Source organism: Panthera leo, chromosome A1, assembly GCF_018350215.1.
Source record: "Panthera leo isolate Ple1 chromosome A1, P.leo_Ple1_pat1.1, whole genome shotgun sequence".
Taxonomy (NCBI): Eukaryota; Metazoa; Chordata; class Mammalia; order Carnivora; family Felidae; genus Panthera; species Panthera leo.
The window spans coordinates 173,832,955-173,857,858 of NC_056679.1; the positions used below are offsets into that span (position 1 = coordinate 173,832,955).

At 38.9% G+C, this 24,904-nt stretch overlaps 1 protein-coding gene across 3 annotated transcripts in view; it reads right to left on the bottom strand.

The window, feature by feature from the left end:
- The window catches only part of SIMC1 (SUMO interacting motifs containing 1), a 77,187-nt gene that overhangs the window by 51,153 nt on the left and 1,130 nt on the right, over nucleotides 1-24,904 (bottom strand). The window lies entirely within an intron of this gene.

A 24,904-nucleotide genomic window follows, 5' to 3' on the forward strand; every position in this document is an offset into this window, starting at 1 on the left:
GACCTGTGCAAAAAAATATTAGGGAAGCATACTGAAGAACCCTAACATAGGCATAAATAAATGAAAGTATATACCACTGTCCATGAATTAGAAGACTCAATGTAATAAATATGCCATTCTCCCCAAACTGACATACAAATTCAGTACCATCTCAATGTCTAAGCAGGTTTTACTGAGGAACTTAGAAGTTAACTCTAAAATTTGAAAGGAAAGGGGCTCCTGGGTGGCTCAGTGGGTTGAGCATCCGACTTTGGCTCAGGTCATAATCTCACAGTTCGTGAGTTTGAGCCCCAGATAGGGCTCTGTGCTGACAGCTCAGAGCCTAGAGCCTGCTTCAGATTCTGTGTCTCCCTCTCTCTCTGCCCCACCCCTGCTTGTGCTCTGTCTCTGTCTTTCAAAAATGAATAAACATTAAAAAATTAAAAAATAATAAAATAAAATAAAATTTGAAAGGAAAAACAAAAGACCAAGAATAGCCAAGACAATTCTGAAGAAGACAGTGTGGTATTGGCACTAGATAGTCAAACAGATAAATGGACAGAAGAGCAAGTTTACAAACAGACCCATACATTTAGAAAAATTTGATTTATGTCAGAGGTGGTATTAAAGATTATGAAGAATGGGGCGCCTGGGTGGCTCAGTCGGTTAAGCGTCCGACTTCAACTCAGGTCACGATCTCGCGGTCTGTGAGTTCGAGCCCAGCGTCGGGCTCTGGGCTGATGGCTCAGAGCCTGGAGCCTGCTTCTGATTCTGTGTCTCCCTCTCTCTCTGACCCTCCCCCGTTCATGCTCTGTCTCTCTCTGTCTCAAAATAAATAAACGTTAAAAAAAATTAAAAAGTGTTTAAAAAAAAAAGATTATGAAGAAAAGGATGAAACTTTAAGTGGTACCACTATCCATTCAGGGAGAAAAATGAAATCAGATCTTAACTTCATGCCAAAATCATAAATCAATTTCAGATTTATTAAAGAAATGAAAAACCCAATTAAAATTTTTTTAGGAAAAAAAACAAGAGAACATCTTTATAATATTTGTGTAAGGAAGGATTTCTTAAGATACAAAGGGTAAACCATAAAGGAATATTTGACTACATCAAAATTAGGACTTACTGTTTATCAAAAGTACCTTAAAGTTGTAAGACAAGCCACAAACTAGAAGGAACTTGCCAGTGACTGATTTGGGAATACTATGTAGAGATGAAAATGACAAATTAAAGGCACATGCAATAACATTAACTGTTTTAGAAGATGTTATTTATTTAAAAAAAAAATTTTTTTTTTAACGTTTATTTATTTTTGAGACAGAGAGAGACAGAGCATGAACGGGGGAGGGTCAGAGAGAGAGGGAGACACAGAATCTGAAACAGGCTCCAGGCTCTGAGCTGTCAGCACAGAGCCCGACGCGGGGCTTGAACTCACGGACCACGAGATGATGACCTGAGCTAAAGTCGGACGCTTAACCAACTGAGCCACCCAGGCGCCCCATAGAAGATTTTATTTTTTTTAAGTAATCTCTACACCCAACTTGGGGCTTGAACTTAACAACACGGAGATCAAGAGTTGCACACTCTACTGACTGAGCCAGCCAGGCACCCCAACAGTGATTAATTTTATAAACATAATATTGAAGCTAAAAGAAAAACAAAAGAGAATAACATACAATATGATTCTGTGATATTGTGATATACAGTAGTCCCCCCTTGTCCACAGGGGATACTTCCCAAGACCCTCAGTGAAGGTGTAAAATCGCAGATGATACTGAACCCTACATGTTTTCTCCTATGCATACATTCCTATGATAAAATTGAATTTTTAAATTAGGCAAAGTAAAAGATTAATGACCGTAACTCATAATAAGAGGAAACAATTATAACAATATACTGTAATAAAAGTTATGTGATTGTGGTTTCTGTCTCAAAATAACTTCTTGTACTATACTCATCCTTTTTGTGATGATGTGAGATGATAAAACGCCTATGTGATGAGATGAGTGAGGTGAATGGTGGATGTAGGCGTTGTGATGAAGTGTTAGGCTACTATGGACCTTCTAATGATACGTCAGAAGGGGGTCATTGTCTTAGAAACTGCACCTGACCCTGGGTCACTGAAACCTCAGAAAGTGAAACTGAAGAAAGGAGGGGACTACTGTCTTGGTCCTTATCCCTGGTTCCCGGTAGAACTCCAGTAAACCCCTGTAATTTGCTGAGTGATAGGGTAAGAGGAGTGTCTTTTGTTATTCATAAGTCCCTTTCAACCATACCTGAGTTTGCTAATGACTGAAAACCCCTACACAGCTTCAGGATTGGGGCTAGTTGTCAGAGGAACCAACCAGGCGTTTAGAGGGTTAGAATTTTCAGCCCTACTTCCTCAGTCTCTGGGGAGGGGAGAGGAGCTGGAGATTGAATTAATCACCAATGGCTAACGATTTTAATCAACAAGACTCATGTCATGGAGCCTCCATAAAAATCCTAAGCAACAGTTTGGAGAGCTTCCAGGTTGGTGAATACAACCACATACCAGTAGGGAGGCATACCTCAAACTCCAGGGGGTCAGAAGCTCCTGCACTCGGGACCCTTCTGAACCTTGCCCTATGTACCTCTTCATCTGGACCTTGCCCTATGTACCTCTTCATCTGGCTGTTCACTTGCATCCTTTATAATAAACTGGTAATAGTAAGTAAAGTGTTTCCCTGAGTTTTGTGAGCTGTTATCAAAACTTAGGAAGGGGGTCATGGGAACCCCCAATTTGTAGCCAAGTTGGACAGAATGGTGGGTAACTAGGGGCCCAACTACTTGTGACTGGCATCTGTATGGGGGGCAGTCATGTGGGACTGAGCCCTTAACCTGTGGGTTCTGCACTAATTCCAGGTAGTATCAGAATTGAGTGAAACTGTAGGGACACTCAGTGATGTTGAGTTGGAGAATTAGTTAGTATAAGGAAAAACTCCCCACACGTTTGGTATCAGAAATGATGTGAACAGAGAAATAGCGTTTTCATTTAGATTCCGTTCATATAAAGTCCAAAAATAGGCAGAAGCAAACTATATTATTTAGGTACACACATATAGTAAAACTATAGCGAAAAGCAAGCGAGCATCATGAAAATTAGGAAGTAGTTGGGAGGAGGAGGGTGGCAAGGCATGGAGGTAGAATATACATTGAACAAAGAAACATATCCACAACTTTTATAATACAGGCAATATGGCTGCATGGGCTTTAACTTAATTTGTTCTACTATATGTTTGCTTTATACATTCCCTCCCCTGCCGCCGTGTGTGTGTGCGTGCAATGTATATCTATATACACATATTTTTTTTTAAGTTTACTTATCTATTTTGAGAGAAAGAGTGGGGGGAAGGAGGGAGGGAAGGAGAGAGACAGAGAGAGGGGCAGAGAGAGTGAATCCCAAACAGGCTCTGCACTGTCAGGGCAGAGTCTGACGTGGGGCCTAAATTCACAAACCGTGGGATCATGATCTGAGCTGAAACCAAGAGTCAGACACTTACCGAATGAGTCATTCATGCACACCTATACACATATTAAAAAAAAAAGAAAGTTAAAAAGTCTGTGGAGTAAACTTCTTAGGAAATTTCAAGACCCACGTGAAGAAAACTTTAAAAAAGCCCATTTAAGTAAGGATCCTTAATGTCTAAATTCATGAAAACACTATTCTACCACTATCGTGTAGAAGGATGCAGCATTGTAGGATAGCAAATCTTTCTACGTTAATTTGTTCATTTAAAATGCTGAGGATTTTTAGAAAATGTGACAGAATGACATTAAAGTTTAATTATAATGTGTGAAATTTTGATTAAGAAAATAAAAGTGTTGCTAATTAACAAATGGAGGGAAGCCTTTCACAATATATATGTGTATCAAATCACCGCAACGTATACTTTAAATATCTTATAATGTTATTTACACTTCAATTGAATTACACCTCAATAAGGCTGAAATTAAAAACAAACAACTTTAAAAATGTGACAAAAGCCAGAAAAACTGGCAAATAATGAGCCGGGGACTAACACTACCTTAGAGTATTTGAATTTCTTGGATTGGTACGTATAACTTTTTTTAAAATGTTTATTTTTTGAGAGAGTGCATGCAGGGGAGGAGCAGAGAGAATGGGGGACAGTGCAGAGCTTAGTGGACTCTGCACTGACAGCAGCAAGCCCATTGTGTGGCTCGAACTCAGGAACTGCAAGATCATGGCCTGAGCTGAAGTCAGATGCTCAACCAACTGAGCTACCCAGGCACCTCAGTACATGTAACTTTTATGTAAATTAATAAAACTTTAGTTTTTAAAGCAGCTTTAGGTTCACAGCAAAATTGAAAAACTTCAGAGCATTCCCATATACTCCTCTCCCCACATACAATCTCCCTATCAGCATCCAATACCACGACGGCACATTGGTTACAACTGATGAATCAACATTGACCCATTATCATTACCCAAAGTCCATGGTTTACATTAGGGTTCACTCTTGGTGTTGTACATTCTATGGGGTTTGACAAATGTATAATGACATGCCTGGAAAACCCTTAATATTAGTTCCTCCTATTTCTCTCCCTTCCCACTAACCTCCAGCAACCACTGATCTAACTTTTTACTATCTCCATAGTTTTGACTTCTCCAGAATGTCATATTGTTGGAATCACAGAGTAGGTAACCTTTTCAGATTGGCTTCTTTCCCTTAGTAATACGCATTGAAGTTTCCTCCATGTCTTTTCAAGACTTGATAGCTCATTTCTTTTTAGCAACGAATAATATTCCAGTGTCTGGATGTACCACAGTTTACTTATCCATTCACTTACTGATGAACATCTTAGTTGCTTCCCAGTTTTGGTAATTATAAATAAAGCTGCTATAAATATCTGTGTGCAGGTTTTTGTGTGGACATAAATTTTCAGTTCATCTGGGTAAATACTACGGACCACGATTGCTGGATCTTATGGTAAGAATATGTTTAGTTTTGTAAGAAACTGAACTGTTTTCCAAAGTGACTGTACCATTTTGCATTCCCAGCAGTAGTTAATGAGAGTTCCCTTTACTATATATCTTCACCAGTATTTGGTGTAATCAGTATTTTGGATTTTGGCTATTCTAAAATCCAAATGTAGTAATATCTCATCCTTATTTTAATTTGCAATTTCCTAATGACATATGTTGTTGGACATCTTTTCATATGCTTACTTGCCATCTGTATACTTTCTTGGGTGAGGTGTCTGTTTAGGTGTTTTGCCATTTTATTTGAAGTTTATTTTTATTTCTTTTGAAAGAGGGAGATAGAGAGCAAGCAAGGGAGGGGCAGAGAAAGAAGGAGACAGAATCCCAAGCAGGCTCCATGCTGTCAGAATTCACAAACTGTGAGATCATGACCAGAGCTGAAATCAAGAGTCAGATGCTTAACTCACTGAGCCACCCAGGTGCCCCAGATATTTTGCCATTTTTAAATTGGATTGTTCATTTTCTTATTGAGTTTTAAGAGTTCTTTGTATATTTTTGATAACAGTCTTTTCTCATATGTGTCTTTTGCATACGTCTTCTCCCAGTCTGTGGCCTGTCTTCTCGTTCTCTTGATGTGGTCTTTTGCAGAGCAGTTTTTAATTTTGATGAAATTCAGCTTAGCAATTATTTCATGGATTGTGTCTTCGGTGTTGTATCTAAAAAGTCATTGCCCAAAGTCATGTAGGTTTTTTCTACTTTATCTTTTAGGAGTTTTATAGTCTCACATTTTACTTTTAGGTCTATGATCTATTTTGAGTTAATTTTTGCTAAGGGTGTAAGATGTGTGTCTAGATTCATTTCTTTGCATCTGAATGTCCGGTTGTTCCAGCACCATTTGTTGAAAAGACTATCTTTGCTCCATTGAATTACTTTTGCTCCTTTGTCAAAAATCAGCTTACTATATTAATGTGGGTATATTTATGGGCTTTCAATTTTGTTCCACTGACCTATTTGTCTATTCTTCTTACACTGTCTTGGCTACTGTAATTTGTAGTAAGTCTTGAAGTCAGGTAGTGGCAGTCCTCTGTTCTTCTCCTTCAATATTGGATTGGCTATTTGCAGTCTTTTGCCTCTCCCTATAAACTTCAATCACCTTATTAATATCTACAAAATAACTTGCTAGGATTTTGACTGGGATTGTGTTGAATCTATTGACCAAATTTATAAGAACTGACATCTTGACAATATTGAGTCTTTCTAACCACAAACGTGCAATATTCCTCCATTTATTTAGTTCTTTGATATTTCACCAAAACAATATGGCACTGGAACAATAGAGACATAGATCAACAGAACATAACAGAAAACCCAGAAATAAACACACACCTATATGGTCAACTAATGTTTGACAAAGCAGCAAAGAATATGCAATGGGAAAAAGACAGTCTCTTCAGCAAATCGTGCTGGGAAAACTGGACAGCAACATGCAAAAGAAACTGGACCACTTTCTTACACTATACACAAAAATAAACACAAGATGAATTAAGGACATAAATGTGAGACCTGAACACTTAAGCTTTGTAATATAACTTGAAGTCTGAAATTGTGATGCCCCAGCTTTGCTTTTCTTTCTCAAGATTGCTTTGGCTATTCAGGGTCTTTTGTGGTTCCATACAAATTTTAGAATTGTTTGTCCCAGTCCTGTCAAAAAATGCTGTTGGTATTTTGATACGGATTGCATTGAATGTGTTGATTGCTTTGGGTAGTAGATATTTTAACAATATTTGTTCGTCCAATCTCTGAGCATGGAATGTCTTTCCATTTCTTTGTGTCATCTTCAATTTTTTTCATCAGTGTTTTATAGTTTTTAGAGTACAGGTCTTTCACCTCTTTGGTTACATTTATTCCTAGATATCTTATTATTCTTGGTGCAATTGTAAACGGGATATATATTTTTTAAAGTATGCTCTATACCCAAAATGGGACTTGAATCCATGACCCCAAGATCAGAGTCACACGCTCTCCTGACCAAGCCAGCCAGGCACCCCATAAATGGGGGTTTTCTTAGTTTCTCTTTCTTCTTCATTTTTGGTCTATAGAAATGCAACATATTTCTGCACATTAATTTTGTGTCCTGTGACTTTACTGAATTTATCAGTTCTAATAGTTTTTGGGTGCAGTTTTATGGGTTTTCTATATATAGTATTGTATCATCTGCAAATAGTAAAGATTTTACCGATTTGGATGCATTTATTTTCTTTCCTTTATTTTTCTCTTCTCTCTTCTGTCCTCTCCTCTCTCTTTCTCTCTCCCTTTCTTTTCTTTCATTTTTTCTCTTCTCTTTTCCTCTCTCTCTGATTGCTGAGGCTAGGACTTCCAGTACTATGAAGAACATAAGTGGGGAGAGTGGACATCCTTATTCTGTTCCTTACCTTAGGGGAAAAGCTCTAAGTTTTTCCCCAGTCAAGATGATGTTAGCTGTGGGTTTTCATATATGGCATTATGTTGAGGCATGTTCCCTTTAAACTTACTTGTTGAGGGTTTTTGTCAGGAATGGATGTTGTACATTGTCAAATGCTTTTTCTCTGTCTACTGAAATGATAATATGGTTCTTATCCTTCTCTTACTGATGTGATGTATCATGTTGATTGATTTGCAAATATTGAACCACCCTTGCAACCCAGGAATTAAGCCCACTTGATGGTGGTGAATGGTATTTTTAATGTATTGTTGAATCCAGTTTCCTAGTATTTTGTTGAGGATTTTTGCATCTACATTCATCAGGGATATTCAACTGTAGCTCTTTTAGTGGTGTCTTTATCCAGTTTTGGTATCAGGGTAATGCTGGCCTCATAGAATGAATTTGGGTTTTCCTCTTTTCTATATTTTGGAATAGTTTGAGAAGAGCAGGTATTAACTCTTCTTTAAATGTTTGGTAGAATTAGCCTGCAAAGCCATCTGGTCCTGGACTTTTGTTTGTTGGGAGATTTTTGATTACTGATTCAACTTCTTTGCTGGTTAAACAAGTCTGTTCAAAATTTCTATTTCTTCCTGCTTCAATTTTGGTAGGTTATATGTTTCTAGGAATTTATTTCTTCTAGGTTGTCTAATTTGTTGGCATATAGTTTTTCATAATGTTCTCTTGTGATTGTATTTCTGTGGTGTTGGTTATTATCTCTCCTCTCTCATTTGTGATTTTGAGTCATTTCTCTTTATAAGTCTGGCTAGAGGTTTATCAATTTTCTTCATTTTTTTCAAAGAACCAGCTGATTTCACTGATCTGTTCTGTTTGTTTGTTTGGTTTTGGTTTCTATACCACTTATTTCTGCTCTAATCTTTATTATTTCCTTCCTTCTGCTGGTTTGGCTTTTGTTTGTTCTTCTTTTTCTAGCTCCTGTAGGTGTTAATGTTGGGTTGTTTATTTCAGATTTTTCTTGCTTCTTGATGTAGGTCTGTACTGCTATAAATTTCCTTCTTAGAGCCACTTCTGCTGCATCCCAAAGGTATTGGACCATTGTGTTTTCACTTTTGTTTCCATGTACTTGTTTATTTCTTCCTTTATTTCCTGGTTGGCCCATTCATTGTTTAAGTAGCAAGTTATTTAATCTTCCTGTATTTGTGGTCTTTCCCGATTTTTCTTGTGGTTGACTTCTAGATTCATAGTGTTGTGGTAAGAAAAGATGCGTGGTATGACTTCGATCTTGAATTTGAGGCTTGTTTTGTGGGCTAATATATGATCTATTCTGGACCATGTTCCATGTGCACTTGAAAAGAATGTGTATTCTGCTGTTTTAGGATGGGATTCTCTGAATATATCTGTTAAATCCATCTGTTCCAGTGTGTCATTCAAAGCCATTGTTTCCCTGTTGATTTTCTGTTTAGATGATCTGCCATTGATGTAAGTGTTGTGTTAAAGTCCCCTACTATTATCGTAATATTATTGACTAGTTCCTTTATGTTTGTTATTAACTGTCGTATGTGTTTGGGTGATCCTATGTTGGGTGCATAGATATTTACAACTGTTATATCTTCTTGTTGGATTGTCCTATATTATATAGTGTCCTTTTTGGTCTCTTGTTACAGTCTTTGTTTTACAGTCTATATTGTCAGATCTAAGTATTACTAACCCAGTTTTCTTTTGACATCCATTTTCATGATAGGTGTTTTTCCATCACCTAACTTTCAATGTGCAGGTGTCTTTAGGTCTAAAAGGAGCCTCTTGTAGGCAGTATATAGATGGGTCTTGTTTTTTTTTATCCAATCTGTCACCCCATGTCTTCCCCCCCCCCCCCCCCCCCCCCGTTACCTTATGTCTTTTGATTGGAGCATTTAGCCCATTTCCATTCAAAGTAATTATTGATAGATATGTAATTACTGGCATTTTAGTATTTGTTTTGTGGTTGTTTCTAAAGATTTTCTCTGATCCTTTCTTGTCTTTCTCTCTTTCATGGCTTATTTTCTTTAGTGATATACTTGGATTTCTTTCTGTTTATTCTTTGCATATTCATTAGCTTTTGATTATGGTTACCAGTAGGTTTCTACATAACCTCTTCTGCATATAGCAGTCTATATTAATTTGATGGCTGCTTAAGTTTGAGCCTATTCTTTACTCCTCTCCTTCCCCCACTTTTTAGGTATATGATCTCCTATTTTATATCCTTTTATTTTGTGAGTTCCTTGATTGAGTTTTTACAGAAGTGTTCATATTTACTGCTTTTTTATTATCTTTATAGTGTCACTCCTTTCTACTAAAAGAATCCCCTTTAATATTTTGCAGTGTAGGGGAGTAGCCAACATGGCACAAGAACAGACACTCAGATCAATGGAACAGAATAGAGAATCCAGAAATGGACCCACAAACGTATGGCCAACTAATCTTTGACAAAGCAGGAAAGAATATCCAGTGGAATAAGGACAGTCTCTTCAGCAAGTGGTGCTGGGAAAACTGGACAGCGACATACAGAGAGATGAACCTGGACCACTTTCTTACACCATACACAAAAATATGAACTCAAAATGGATGAAAGACCTAAACGTAAGACAGGAAGCCATCAAAATCCTCAAGGAGAAAGCAGGCAAAAACTGCTTTGACTTTGGCCGCAGCAACTTTTTACTCAACACATCTCCAGAGGCAAGGGAAACAAAAGCAAAAATGAACTATTGGGACCTCATCAAAATAAAAAGCTTCTGCACAGCAAAGGAAACAATCAGCAAAGCTAAAAGGCATCCGACAGAATGGGAGAAGATATTTGCCAGTATCCAAAATCTATAAAGAACTTCTCAACCTCAACACCCCAAAAACAAATAATCCAGTGAAGAAATGGGCAAAAGACATGAATAGACACTTCTCCAAAGAAGACATCAGATGGCCAACTGACAAATGAAAAAAATGCTCAACATCATTCATTAGGGAAACACAAATCAAAACCACCATGAGATACCACCTCACACTTGTCAGAATGTCTAACATTAACAACTCAGGCAACAGATACTGGTGAGGATGCGGCCACTGCTGGTGGCACTGCTGGTGGGAATGCAAACTGGTGCAGCCACTCTGGAAAACAGTATAGAGGTTCCTCAAAAAACTAAAAATAGAACTACCCTATGATCCAGCAAATGCACTACTGGTTATTAATCCACTGGGATACAGGTATGCTGTTTCGAAGGGGCACATGCACCCTGAAGTTTATAGCAGCACTATCAACAGCAGCCAAAGTATGGAAAGAGCCCAAATGTCCATCGACGGATGAATGGATAAAGACGTGTGTGTGTGTGTGTGTGTGTATACACACACACACATATACATACAATGGAATATTACTCAGCAATCAAAAAGAATGAAATCTTACTACTTGCAACTACATGCATGGAACTAGAGGGTATTATGCTAAGTGAAATTAGTCAGAGAAAGCCAAATATCACATGACTTCACTCAGATGAGGACTTTAAGAGACAAACAGATGAACATAAGGGAAGGGAAGCAAAAATAATATAAAAACAGGGAGGGGGACAAAAACACGAGACCCTTAAACATGGAGAACAAACAGCAGTTTGCCAAAGGGATTGTGGGAGGGGGGATGGGCTAAATGGGTAAGGGGCATTAAGGAATCTACTCCTGAAATCATTGTTGTACTATAAAATAACTAACTTGGATGCAAACTTAAAAAAATAAATACAAATTAAAAAAAATAGTATTTTGCAGGGTTAGTTTATTGATAATAAACTCTTAGTTTTTGTTTGTCTGGGAAACTATCTCTCCTTCTATCCTGAATGATAACCTTTCTGGATAGAGAATTCTTGGCTGCACATTTCTCCCATTCAGCACTTTGAATATTATCATGCCACACATTTCTGACTTTGAAAGTTTCTGCTGCAAAATCCCCTGCTAGCCTTATGGGTTTTCCCTTCTTAGTTACTGTCATCTTTGGTCTTGCTTTAAAATTTGTTTCTTTATCACTATATTTTGCCAATTTAATTGCAATATGTCTTCGTGTGGATTTGTTTTGGCTGATTCTGATAGAAGTTCTCTGTGCCTCCTGGATGTGGTTATCTATTTCCTTTCTCAGATTAGGGAAGTTTTCAGCTATTTCTTCAAATAAATTTTTTGTTTCTCTCTCTTCTTCTGGGACTGCTATGATACGAATATTATTATGCTTGATGAAGTCATCGAGTTCCCTAAGTCTATTCTCATTCTGCATAATTCTTTTTTCTCTCTTTTGTTCAGATCGATTATTTTTCATTACTCTGCTTTTTAGGTCAATAATCCATCCTCTGTTTATTCCAGCCTGTTGGAAGAATCCTTTCTTCAAATGTGTTTCTCATTTCATTTATTGAGTCCTTTATCTCTGCTATGCTATTCCTTATCTGTTTCAAGAGGCTTACATCTCCCTCTCTTTCCTCAAGTCCACTGAGTATCCTTATGGTCACTACTTTAAATTCTCTACCAGGCATGTTACTTATATCTGTTTCGCTTAAGTCTCTGCCCATGGCCTTGTCCTGTTCTTTTATTTGGGATAAATTTTTGTTGTCTCATTTTGTCTAAGTCTCTGTGCCTGTTTCTGTGTATTCGGTAAGTCAGCTATGTCTCTTGCTCTTGAAAGTAACCGCCTTACGTAGAAGATGTCCTCTAGTGCTCTGCTGTTTAGTGTCTCTTGTTCCCCAGGGCCTGCTGCTTCTGAGAGGGTCTCCAATGTGTACTGCATGTGCTCTGTCTTGTCCTGGCCACTTTATCCTTCAGGCTAGTCATTTGCAAAGACTCTCTTTGCCTTTTGTGGGTAGCGTTTGGTCCCTGGCCTGAATGTGGTGCGTTTTAACTAGGTGTGTTCTGGTCTGTTTGTGAAATGAGACTGTTGCCACCGTCACCAGAACTGAGGCTCTGCAAAACTCCCAAGTCAGGAGACATGGTGTGAGCAGGGTTTGGGACATTTTTCTGTGGAAAGGGGCCCACCATGCAGGGTATGAGGCAAGTGTGACTAGGAGGGGCAGTTCTAAAGAGTATGGGGAGTGGGGCTTGGTGTAAGCAAGTTAGGTAGCATATTTGATGATGTTCTGGATCCCACATGTAGCTCTGTGTTTATGTGAGGGGCAGGGGAGGGAAATGGCACCAGCCAGTTCCTTTGTTTCTGGAGAGGTATCTCCACTGACACTCTCTGGGATATGCTCTGAGATGAGCAAATAACCTCCACACTGTGTGACCCAGACACTCTTGGGATCACTGTTTCCATACTGTATATCTGTGTGTTGTTTGCCTGCCTTCTCTCCAACAGCAGAGCAATGCCTTCTGGGTTCTATCCCAGCCAAGCCCACTGACCTTTGAAACACCAGGCTTTAAGCCCCACTGGTTGCAGAAACTTATGAAATTGGCCTCTTTTACTTTCCAATCTAATTGCTGGCTACGGGGATTTGTTTTCCCTGTGTGCTCCCCTGTGTGCTAGTCTGTCTCTCACCCTTCTCCGTGACCATGGCTCCCTCCTCAAGATAGAAGCCACTACTGTTTCTGTCCCAAACCACATCTTTGCACTTCCTATTTTCTTCATTGTGGCCTTTTTTCTACCTTTAGTTGTGAGTTTGTTATGCCAGTCTTCAGGTCAATTTCTGAGGTATTTAAGATGATTTGATAGTTATCTAGTTGTATTCGTGGGATGAAGTGAGCCTAAAGTCCTCCTACTCTGCTGCCATGTTTCCCACCCCACATTGATTTTTGAATGAACAGCCTTGCATACTTAGGATATATTCCTCTTGATCATGGTGTATAATTCTTTTTAGACACTGTTGGCTTCAGCTTGCTAATATTTTGTTGAGTTTTTCTGCATATGTTCAGTGTGAGATATTAATCTGTTTTTCTTTTCTTATAATGTCTTTGTCTGGTTTTAGGGTGTTAGGGTAATGCTGGCCTTATAGAGTTAGGCTGTGTCTTCTCTGCTTCCATATCTTCTATAGAGAATTGGTATAATTTTTTCCTTCAACGTCTAGTAGAATATGCCAGTGAACCCAACTGGGCTTGGTACTTTCTGGTTTAGAAGGTTATTAATCATTGATTCAATTTCCTTATTAGATATAGGTCTATTCAGACTGTTCATATAACTTCTGTAACAAAAAACTTAAAGTTTAAAAAATGTTTGTTCTCCCCCAAATTAACCTATAAATTCAATAAATACCAAGCAAAATTCCAATGGTATTTTTAAAAGAAATGGAGATGATTCGGAAGTTCATCTGAATCAGAAAAGGCTCAAGAGTAACATAAAAAAACAAAAACAAAAATGAAAAACTATAAGGGAAAGCAAAAGATAAGTGAAGAGGTGAAAAGGGTTCCTGGATCCAATTCCAGTGTGTTCTGTGGAGACTTCCCCACACCAACAAGCAATTCTCTCACGTCTGAGAATTCAACTCAACTCTGACATGATCTACCTGGAGGTAAAATCATATTCCATAGGTAACAGGCTCAGTTAGACAAACTTCCAAACCCTCTCCAGGTGTGCCACTCTCCTAGCACTTTTTTAAAAGTTTATTTATTTTGAGAGAGAGAGACAGAGAGAGCGAGCCAGCACAGAGACTGCTGTGGGGCTTAAACTCACAACTGTGAGATCATGACCCGAGCTGAAATCAAGAGTCAGATGCCAACTGACTGAGCCACCCAGGTGCCGTTCTCCTAGCACCAACCCAGAAGCTCTCCAGGCGTCCTTTGGGTTTTTATAAAGGCTTCATTATATAGTCAGAATTGATTGAATCATTGGTCACTGGTGATTGAAGTCAATCTCTAGGCCCTCTCCACTCTCTGGAGGTCTGGGGATGGGACTGAAAATTCCAATCCTCTAATCATCTGGCTTCACTGGTAACCAGCTCCCTTATTTATGTGTTTTCCAAAAGTCACCTCACTACCATAACAAAGAACACCTTTAACTTCTCATCACTTAAGGAATTCCAAGGGTTTTGAGAGCTGTGAGCAAAGAACCATGGATAAAGACTACATATATGTGAGAAATATATTTTGTCATCTGAATGATCAAAAAATATGTATATATATTTAAAAATTTTTTTAATTTAAATTTTTAAAAATTTAAATCCAAGTTAGTTAACATATAGTATAGGGTGCCTGGGTGGCTCAGTCTGGTAAGCATCTGACTTCAGCTTAGGTCACGATCTCAGTTTGTGTGTTTGAGACCCATGTTGGGCTCTGTGCCGACAGCTCAGAGCCTGGAGCCTCCTTCAGATTCTGTGTCTCCCTCTCTCTCTCTGCCCCTCCCAGTTCATGCTCTGTCTCTCTCTTTCAAAAATAAACATTTAAAAAATTATTTAAAAGAAAGATATAGTGTAGTAATGGTTTCAGAAGTAGAATATATATATAATTCTTATAAATCACAATATCACAGGAGGCTTTGCCCTACTAAATAGCAAGGTAAACTGCAGAGGTGCAGTAATTAAAATATGCAGAAAATAGGTCCAAATTATCTAGAAAATTTATGACACGGGTAGTTTTTCATATATGTGGGTAGATCATTTGATAGTATTAAATAAGCTAACTAACATTTGAGAAGAGTTTTCCCTTTCAGCAAAATTCTAGACAATTGAAACATTAGACTATTAGATTCAGCACAAATCTAAGAAGCTTACAATAACCAGGTTGGCTAGAGTATAAGAAAACAGGTATTCTCATACAGAGTCTGTATTAAGAATATATGTTATAACCTTTTGGAAGTATAATTTGGTGGCTATGTGTCAATGACCTTAGCTGCAAGCAAAAAACAAACAAAAAACCCCAAATCTTCCTCTAATTTAACCACAAAAGGAGCTTATAGAGGATAATGGGTAGTTTCTAGAATGTAGACAAGAGCCTGAAAACCAAGCTTGGAATCTACACAACCAAAATCTGGTGCTCCAAACCATGTGGTACAACTGAGTACCCCATTATCAAGGGCACTGGACACAAACACCCCAGCTTGTATGGCCAGCAGCACCATGCTATATACCCTGTCACCTGCACCTTTATAATTGCTACATGTCATTGCTGATGCCATCTCACCAAAATGGAGTACAAGGACCCTGCTGCTTCTCATCATTTCCAATTCAAAGTCTGGAGTAAGTACATCTGACTGGTGTATCTGGGTTCTATGTCCAAGCCCTATGTGCAAAGTCGTCTGGGAATGTGATGTGAGTATCTGGCGTTTCGGCTTCTTTAGTTAGAAACAGATTATATCTCCAAAGGTGGGAGTTCTGTAAACACAGTTCTGGGATTCAGATACTAGGATCCCACAAAGAATGACATATTGTTCTCGACCATGGTATATATTAAAATTATAAATACATACTACTCTTTAACTCCAAAATCCCACTGTAAGGAATTTGTCCTACAAATGTATTCTCATGACCATGAAAGAGAGTTCATCACATCTTCCGTAATAACAAAATTAAAATCAGTAAGGGCCGGTCCAATAAATTATGGTCTTCTTCAAAATATTAGAATAACATGCAGCTGATAAATACTTACTAAATGAATACTCACTATGTGCCAGGAATCATCATGTTATGTACTAGGAATACCACTGTAAGCAAAATGGGCAACAGTTTTGATGAGGTACTAATATTTTTTTAAATGCCTAAAATATATTTAGTGGTTTAAAAGATTAGTATGACTCCATTGGGAAAAAAGACACTTATGTATTTTTGTGTACACACAGAGAAAACTTCTGGAACAATACACAAAAACTTACTTATCTCAGAGTGGCAATGGACAGGGGTGGGTTTTTTCCTGAGGCCCTGAATTTTTTTTTACCTCTATTTAACATTTTAAAATACTTTTTATAATTTAAAATGGGGAAATTTTATTTTTCAGGTGATATGATTACCTTAAAAAAACAGAAAACAAAGAGAACCCACTGGAGAGTCTAGGGTTTCCTTCTGGAGTAAGGAAAATGTTCTAAAATTAGATAGTGGTGAAGGTCAAACAACTCAGGGAATTTTATGGGTGGGAATTTTCACGTAAGGTATGGAATTATATCTTAATAAAGCTGTTAATGGGGGATGGGGTAAGTGATCTTCAGGCTTACATGAGAGCTGACCTTGATTTAAGATTCAAATTAGTGTGACATCTGATGTTTAAATTCAAAATGTAGGTGAATTCTGCCTTTTATTCTAAGACATATCCACATTTTTTAGTTTTCAAAGTCTTAGTAGCCTGGAAAAAAAAATTAGCCTGGGATAGCTGCCATATATATCCCTTGGCTCTCCCATCACATAAAATTATTTTGACATAACTGCAACAAAACTTAGCAGGAGAAAAGGATTCCTTAGAAAATCAGTAAAAGGAATTGTTTCTCCTAGAATAAATAGTTACTGAGCACCTACTACACTCAAGGCACTAAGCTAGTTGCTGGGGATATGGCTGTGTCCAACAGTGTACTTTTATTTGGAGGAAGGGATTGAGAAAGAGAAGACGATTTTTAAAAATATTTTTAAAGTACATGATAGGGGTTTAAAAAATAATTTTGGGGGCTGCCTGCATGGCTCACTTGGTTAAGTGTCTGAATCATGGTTTTAGCTGGGGCCATGATCTCGTAGTTCATGGGTTTGAGCCCCATGTTGGGCTCTGTGATGACAGTGAGGGGCCTGCTTGGGATTCTCTCTCTCCCTTTCTCTCTCTCTGCCCCTTTCCTGCTCACTCTCTCTCTCATTCAAAATAAATAAACTTAAAAAAATAATTTTTGGATTAAAAAACTGTGATGGGTCTATTCTTCTAAAACCATACATTAAGAAAATTTTTTTTAACATTTATTTATTTTTGAGAGACAGAGACAGAGAACGAGCAAGGGAGGAACAGAAAGAGAGGGAGACACAGAATCTGAAGCAGGCTCCAGGCTCTGAGCTGTCAGTACAGAGTCCAATGTGGGGCTCAAACCCATGAACTGTGAGATCGTGACCTGAGCTGATGTCAGACGCTTATCCGACTGAACCACCCAGGTGCCCCTAAAACTACACATTTAAAAAATAGAATATTTTGCAACTTGCTTTTTTCAACTTATCCATTATTTCTAGTGCCTCCAGAGGATGTGCCTTCAGAAACCTGGTGAGAGGTTTGCAAGTTCACCCCAGGATTTTCTTTTTTAAAATTTTATTAATTTAATTTAATTTTTTATTATTAAAAATTATTTTAATGTTTATTTACTTTTGAGAGAGAGCATGAGCACACAAGTGGGGGAGGGGCAGAGAGCGAAAGAGTGGGAGACACAGAATCTGAAGTAGGCTCTAGGCTCCTTGGGCTCAGTGCAGAGCCCAAGGAGGTACTTGAACTCATGAACTGTGAGATCACGACCTGGGCCGAAGTGGGATGCTTAACTAAGACACCCAGATGCCCTCACCCCAGGATTTTCAAGATTGAGACTAATGGTGGCAAACCTGTTCTACTAGTTAGCACCTGGCTGACCCTACCTCAGATTCTTCATTTATCAAATAGGGATAATAACAGTACCAAACTTACGGGGCTGCAGTGAAGATTACATGAGCTAATCCATGCAACGTACTTAATTAACAGGGTGCCTAGCATAAAGGCAAGCTATTCTTACTATGTGAGGCTCACCATGATTGGCATGCTCAACCCTATGGGGCAACCAGTTACTCAGAATCAAAACACTAGCTCCAGGATAAGAAACGTGCAGGATTCAAAGCAAGTTTTATTGATTGCCAAAAAGGAAACCCCATAAAATGAAAGGTAAGCCATGTTTCTAATTAGGAAGACAGTATTATAAAGAGGTTATTTCTCTTTCAATTAACTTATAAATCCAACACAGTAGTTTTGAACCAGTGGCAATTTTGCCCTCCAGGAGACACACTCGGGAGTGTCTAGAGACACTTTTGGTTGTAACAAGTTGGGGGAAAGGTGAGGTGCTGCTACTGGCTGGCAGCTAGTGGGCAGAGACCAAAGATGCTGCTAAACATTCCACAGTGCACAGAACAGCCTCCCACAACAAAGAATTATCTGACCCAAAGGAACCCTAATCAAATGCAATCCTGGACAAAATGATTCTAAAATTCTTTTGGAGGCCTACATGGGCACAATAACCAAGAAATTTCGGGAGAAAAATAAGGAAAGATAATTGCTCTATTAGATACCAAAAACTATGATCAAACCACAAAAATAAAACAGTAAAGTTCTGTCATTGAAAATAGACCAACCAATGAAACACAAAAGAAAACCCAGAAACAGACACAAGTGTATAAAATAATTTGGTGTTAAAAATGTGTCTCAAATATGTGGAAAAAAGATAATTATTTGAGAAATGATTCCCAGACAATTAACACCATATATTATAAACTCTCATATCTAGAGTGTTTCCCTCCTATATCTGCAATCAGGGTGCATCTAATAGTTGGTCTCACATTTCATGTGGCAGTTTCTTTTTTCCTGAAAAGCTGTTCTTAAGCTGACAGCAAGTCTTACATAGGGCAATACGGTATATGGAAAATGGCAGGTACATTTCATGCCATATAAAACATTTTAGGTGAATTAAAGATCTAAATGTAAGAATGAGATGGTAAAAAAATAATGCAAAGGAAATAAAAGGAAAGTAATCTCAGGACAGGAAAGATCTCTCTAAACATAAAACAAAGAAAAAAACCATAAAGATAAAAGATGCACAGATACATACATAAAAGTGTAAAACTTCATTAAGTAAAACACCACAAAGTACAGATTTCTAAATTTAGTATCATCCCCATTTTAAAAGTAGAAATTGTTTGGAGGTTGACAAAATGATTTTAAAGTGATCTGACAGAATAAACATGCAAAACTAGTCAAAAAAATTCTAAAAAGAGCAATGAAGAGTTTCCTCTGCTTATTGTTAAAATTTTTAATGCTTATTTATTTTAGAGAGACAGAGACAGAGTGTGCACAGGAAAGGGATACAGAATCTGAAGCAGGCTCCAGGCCCTGAGCTGTCAGTACAAAGCCTGATGTGGGGCTCGAACACAGGGGCTCAAATTCAGGAGCCGTGAGACCACGACCTGCGCTGAAGTCCAACGCTTAACCGACTGAGCCACCCAGGTGCCCCTCCTCTGCTTATTATTAAAATAGCATGTACCAAGGCGAGAAAAGAAAGTCCACAAAAAGACACACAAATATATAAAAGTTTACCATTTGATAAAGGTAATATTTCAAACCACAGGGTAGAAAGGATAGATAATTCAATAAATGTTAGGACAACTAGCTAACCATCCTGAAAGAAAAAGATGACTATTTTATCCCTTTTTTGAAATTAATTCCAGGTGGATTAATAAATTAAATGTAAAAAATATTTTTATAATCTTAAGAGGAAAGGCTTCCTAAGGAAAAGAGTGATAGAACTGGCTACACAAGAATTTAAAACTTTTGTAAAGAACCAAAAGAAATAAAAAATTGGGGGGGGGGGGGGGAAGTAACACAGGGGGCTGTATTAGTTTCCTAGCACAAATTACTGCAAAATTGCTTAAAACAACAGGCATCTATCATCTCACAGTTCTGGAGGCTTAAAAGTCAAAACCAATCTGCAGTGCCACGCTCTCTCGAAGCCTGTAGAAGAGAATCTGTTCCATGCCTTTCTCTTAGTTTCTGGTGTCACCAGCAATCCTTGGTATTGCTTGATTTGCAGCTTCAACTCCCATCTTTGTTTCTATCGTCACATGGTGTTCTTCCTCTACCCTCATGTCTTTTTTTTTAAATTTTTTTTTAACGTTTATTTATTTTTGAGACAGAGAGAGACAGCATGAACAGGAGAGGGAGACACAGAATCTGAAACAGGCTCTAGGCTCTGAGCTGTCAGCACAGAGACCAATGCGGGGCTCGAGCTCACGGACCGCGAGATCATGACCTGAGCCTAAGTCAGACGCTTAACCGACTGAGCCACCCAGGCGCCCCCCTCATGTCTTCTTATAAGGACACCACTCATATTAGATTAGTAAGGGCCCACCCTACTCTGTATGACCTCACCTTCAATTACTACATCTGCAATGGCCCTATTTCCCAATAAGGTCACATTTTGTAGTGGTGGTTAGGCCTTTGACATATCTTTTTGAAGGACCCAATTCAACCCATAACAAGTCTTTAGTATGTAAGGAAAATTTACAAATAACACCCCAATAGGAGAAGAACAGGTAATCTTCATGCACACATGCACACAATCTCTCTCTCTATATATACCCAATAGGCCACCAATAAACATGTTCAAGGTGTCCAGCTCTACTACATGCTGAGCACACTCTCTGATCTCCAACCTCACTAGCTGCTCCTCCTCCCCTTACCTTCATCTGAGGTAGACGCTGTGTGTGCCCTAGGGTTATGTCCAGGATGCTCTTCTTGTTGAGTCTTAGCCTAGATGATCTCATCCAGGTCAAGGACTTTACTACGACCTATGTGTCAATGACATCAAATTTGTGTCCCTAGTCAGACCTTCTCCCCTGGCCTCCAAATTCAGTACAAACAACATACCTTGTATCTCCCGTTGGCTATTCTATAAGCCTCTTTTAACACCTTCAAAACAGAACCCTTGAATCTTTCCTCCAATCCTGGTCTTCAAGTCTCCATTTTAATGAAGGACACCAACATATATCTAGTTTCTCAGGCAAAAACCAGAGCTTCATTCTTGATTCTTCCTTTTCTTTTCATTGTCTACATCCAAGTTATCAAGACTCGTTGATTCTACTTCCTCACTATCTTCCAATGTCCCAAATCCTTCCAGTATCCCAGGCTATTCCAAGCTACAATTATTTTTGGTTTAGACTACTGCAGCAACCTCTTAAACTGGTCTCCCTGATTCCGCTATGGTCTCCTTTCAGGAAGGTGACTATACTCCTGGTTTGTTTGGGACAGTTCTAGTTTTCACCTGTTGTTTGACATCCCCTCCAGTTAGCACCCCCTTTCATTTGCAAAAGGATTCCCACTTGGATGATAAATTACACGGTCACCTTACCGTACAGTCTTATCTTCTCACAGTAGCTAAAACTACCTTCTAAATCTTTTTTTTTTTTTTTTTAATGTTTATTTATTTTTGAGAGAAAGGGTAGACAGAGCGTGAGCGGGGGAGAAGCAGAGAGAGGGTGAAACACAGAATCTGAAGCAGGTTCCAGGCTCTGAGCTTTCAGCACAGAGCCTGACACGGGGCTCGAACCCACGAACCGTGAGATCGTGACCTGAGCCAAAGTTGGACACTTAACTGACTGAGCCACCAAGGCACCCCTAAAACCATCTTTTAAAAATGCAAATGAGATCATGTCATTCCCCTGCCTAAAACCCTTCAAAGATTTCTTATTACATAAGGATAAAATTGGAACTCCTTACTGTGGTCTACAAGACCCTATATGACCTAGCCCACTACTTCTCATCTCTTCAGACTGCGTCTTCCATTCATGACCTTCCAGCCCCACTGGCCTTTCAATTCCTCCAATTAGTCATACCATTTCCACTTCCAAGTCTTTGTTTTTGCCACACCCATTGCTGCTACCTTAGATCTTCTCATAACAAATCTATTCTGTCATTTTTTTCTCAGATCAAATATTAACTCTTCAGAGAGAGGCCTTCTTTGAAAAGACAATTTAATGTTCCCAACACCACCTGTTACTATTACATTGTTCACTTATTTTCTGGTTGTTTATTGCTTATATTTCCCCAACAGAATATCAGCTCATTGTTAACTTGTTTACTTCTGGTCTCCCAGGGTCAGAGCATGTGCTCAATAAGTATTTATTGAAAGAATGAATCACAACCAGAGAAAAAAATTAAAACCATGACAGCTCATAGAATTTGGCTACCAAATCAACAAATATTTAAATGAACAAAAATGCCTATTTTTCTTTCTAACACTCTATATCATCTGACATTACATTTATGTGACTGTTTATTGTTTGTTTCCCCTTGACTAAAATAGAACCTCTACAAGGGCAGGGACTTGTTCACAGCTGTATTCTTAGCACCTACAAGTGCCTTGCATATAGTAAGTGTTCAGTAAATGTTTACCAAATAAATTGACAATATCTAGGGGTGACTGGGTAGTGACGAAAAGGGTATGGAGAGAATATAATTGGTGCACAATTTCTGTAGGAAATTTGGCAATATATATCAAAAGCTCTCAAAGGGGGCATACCTTTTGACTTCATACTCTCACTTCTAAGAGGAACTCATCCTAAAGAAGCAAATAAACAAGGGTACAAAGATTATTTGTGAGGGACTTTACACTGGGTTGTTTATGACAGAGAAAATTTGTAAATGTCAGCATGATATCCATTAATAGGAGATCATAAATAGAATTACAAATCTATACAATGAAACACATTAAAAATATCGGAGAGACATGTATTTATTGGTGCAAGAGACAAAAAGTGTATTAAGAGAAAAGGTGGGGCACCTGGGTGGCTCAGGCAATTAAGCATCTGACTCTGGATTTTGGCTCAGGTTTTATCTCATGGTTCGTGAACTCAAGCCTTGTGTTGCTTGGGATTCTCTCTCTTAAATAATAAATAAACATTAAAAAAGAGAGAGAAAAAGGCAAGCTAAAAAAGCCCCACATGTATAGTGGAATTTCATTTTCGCAAAAACATACATGGGGAAGACACGAGGGGCTGTATGAATGCACACTGGCATTTACAGATAAAAGTTTAGATGGACATACTTAAAATATCAACACTGGTTATCTCTGGATGGTGAGGTTAAGGACAGTTTTAATTTTCTTCTACGTACATTTCTAAAGTTTTTGTAATTAGCTCAACATTCTGCTTTTGTAAGTGGCAAACAGAAAGTAGTAAGTATTATGGAAAACACAGACCCGCTTCATAAACTTAGTGAAGACTAAAGCCCAGGTTAAGAACCAGGAGTTCAGAAGTGTCAACTTCAGTATTGGAAATAGTTTTCTGATTTCCCGAATTCAAGCAAGTTGTTTCCTCTCAGTCAATATTTGTAAAAAATAAATAAATAAATAAATAAAACTTGTTTCTTTTATTTCATCGCCTGCCACGCTTGAGAACGTCAGGCCTGGTTGAGAAAAAATACAAAGTGTAGCAAAAGCGATCATCTATGCTAGGCATTTTCCTTGTGTTGCCTTATTAAAAACCCCCTTATGATCCTGTCAGGTAGGTATCAATGTTCTCAAGCGCAAAAGCTGAGAGAGGTGACAGAATTTGCCAAAACTCGCACTGCTGCTATGCGGGGTGGGGGGTGGGGGTTCCTGATTTGAAGAGAGGTCTCTCTGACCTCAGGGCCTTCAGGTGAAAGCTAGACAAAAGCGTTTTAGGCTTTAACCTTGCAAGTCTCTTAACGCACCTGATCTCTGGCATGGTTATCCTACTGCCCTATTTAATTTGCAACAACTATAAAAAGAGACCAAGCCTGGAGTTTTAAAGGAAAACTGGAGTAAATATATGGAGAGGCAAGATTTACATTGGGTACTATTCTCTGGAATGTGCCCTTCGTTTCTCTTCAACTCAGAAGGCTCAGAATGAAAAGGCTTGGTTGGGCGGTCACGGGGGAGGGGAGCAGTTTGAGAGAGCACCCACGTTTGTGTGTGAAGGGCCACAAGAGACACCACAGACGAAGGATGACATCTGAGCACTTAAAGAGAGGGGCTGGACGAAGATGAGGGAAGATGGACGACACCTGGAAGGAAAGGGGGCTTGAGACCAGGGGCAACGGGAACGAGGAAGAACTGGAAGGAAAGGCAGCTGTGAGTTATTCTGAGGCCACTTCTTCCTTCCACCTTTTCTCTCCCTCTCGTCTTTTCCTTGTTCATCTCGGTCACGATTAGGCCTTCAGCACTCTTTTCTATTTGGGTGATTACCAAATCTCTCCAGTCCTGACTTTTCTCCAGAGTTCAACTCCTCCTGAGGTCCCAACTGAAGGCGGCATCCCTTCCACCTCGAGCCTGCTCCTACTCATGTACTCGTTCTCACCTATCAAACATCCATTAGAACTGCTCTTTCTCCTCTCTTCCTTCAGCCATTCTTGCACCCAACAAACATTTACTGTGGGTCTACGTCCTTCACACCGCCACGGCACTGGGGCTACCCATGCACTTACCACGTTGGGTCACTTCTCCTCTGAAATCTTGTCTGTCCATCTCCTCTGAGTTCTTTACTGAGATTTACTGAGAATCCTGCACGCTTGAACCAGGGCCACACGGGACTAGATGTTAACTGGTCTGGCATGCCATTCATTTCGAGGCGACCACTTCGCGTTTAGCACTATACCTGGGGCACAGAAGGGGCTGGCAGTGGAGGCGTAGGGACTACAAACTGGCTGGGACCCGAGGAGCAGAAGCTAGGAGATTTGCCTCGAAGGAGTATCTGCATATGAAGAAAGGTGTCTTCCTTAACCTGTAGGTTACAGACCTATACCAGCCAGAGAATTCTTTTATTTCTGGGGTGTGTCCGTGGGAAGCTGGGAAGAGGGCTGGAAGTCTGATGCTGAGAGTCTTCTGATAGAAAGCCTGTCCACCTCCCACTCCTGGA